This window comes from Gossypium hirsutum, chromosome A10 (genome assembly GCF_007990345.1).
Source record: "Gossypium hirsutum isolate 1008001.06 chromosome A10, Gossypium_hirsutum_v2.1, whole genome shotgun sequence".
NCBI lineage: Eukaryota > Viridiplantae > Streptophyta > Magnoliopsida > Malvales > Malvaceae > Gossypium > Gossypium hirsutum.
Window position 1 is genome coordinate 88,765,488 of NC_053433.1, and position 1,510 is coordinate 88,766,997.

The following is a 1,510-nucleotide window of genomic DNA, read 5'->3' on the forward strand; positions in this document are numbered from 1 at the left end:
TTTTCATACAAATCTTTTAGGGAAACACTGATTTATGGTAGAGACAAACTCTCAGTTGCAGATGTGAAGGGTCATGTGTTGAGTAGAGACAAACTTGACAATGAGTTTGGTTTGAAAAGCAAGGCAGATAGGCAACCTTCCGTTTTGGTAGCATCAAAGAAACGAGACAAAAAGTGTTGCTATTGTAAAAGGTTAAGTCACGTCAAAGCAGATTGTTATAAACTGCGAAATAAAAGAGCTGCTAAGAGTAACGAGGAAGATGTAGCTGGTGCTAATTTGGCCGATGAAGGCAGTGATGATTTCTTGTTAGTGTCAACGAGTGATAACTCCAGGCTCATGTCTGAGTGGATCCTAGATTCAGGATGTTCTTTCCACATGTGTCCCAATAGAAAATGGTTCTCCACATACAGTTCGGTTGAAAATAGAGTTGCGTGCATGGGAAACGATTCATCTAGTAAGGTAATTGATATTGGTACTGTTAAAATTAGGATACACGATGGGACGATTAGGACACTTTCAGATGTCAGGTATGTACCTGATTTACGAAAGAATCTCATCTCATTGAGTATTTTAAACTTGAAAGGATTCAGAATCAACATCGGGTCGAGCGACATTAAAGTATCTCATGGAGCTCTTCTTTTGTTAAAAGGTAAAAGAACCGACAGTCTTTATAATCTGGAATGTTCTACAGTGACCGGTGAAATTGGACGTCCCTCGTCCGTTACGGAGTGGAAGTCAACTCGTTTGGAGCGGAGGTAACTTGGTCATAGGAGGGAAAAAGTTATGACCGTTTCGTTGAAGAGATGTTCTCTTTTGGATGCAGGTTTTGAAAAGTTAGGGCACTGTGTTCGCGAAAATCATAACTCGGGTTAGTTTTGATTTGGTAGTACACAAGTCGAAGGCTAGAAGTCTTCCAGCTTCTAAGCATAGATTCGACTTTGTTAATTCCCTGTATAGGTCAAGATAGGCCTACGATGGGCTTTGGCAAAGATAGCGTTGAAAGAATTCGTGTCAAGGTGGCGATTGTTAGAGTTGTGTGGCCCAAATTCTAAGAGATTGCTTGCAAGTCAACTTAAACAAAAATATATTTTCTTTGTAGAATATTTAGTATTTATTAGTAAAATATATTTAGCATTTATTAGCATAGTTTATTTGACTTACTAATTTAGCCTATGAATAGGCTCTTTTACAACCTTAAAAAAATACACCCATTAGAGATTAGAACTCATAACACATTTAGAGAATTTTGTGTTTACGTTTTGAGGGTTCTTTGTTTTCGGGTTTTCGGGATTTAGTTTTTATCTCCATCTTTTATACTCTTCTTTCTTTTGCCATTATAGTAAAACTATCTTTGCCCGTGGCTTTTTTTTATCTTCTTTGGAGGAGTTTTTTATCTTCTTTGCCCGTGGCTTTTTTATCTTCTGCTATTTTTCTTGTTGGTTGCTTAATCGGGTCGATTCCTAACAATGGTAATGAAATGAGTTATGTGAAATTGATATGAGTTTGTGAC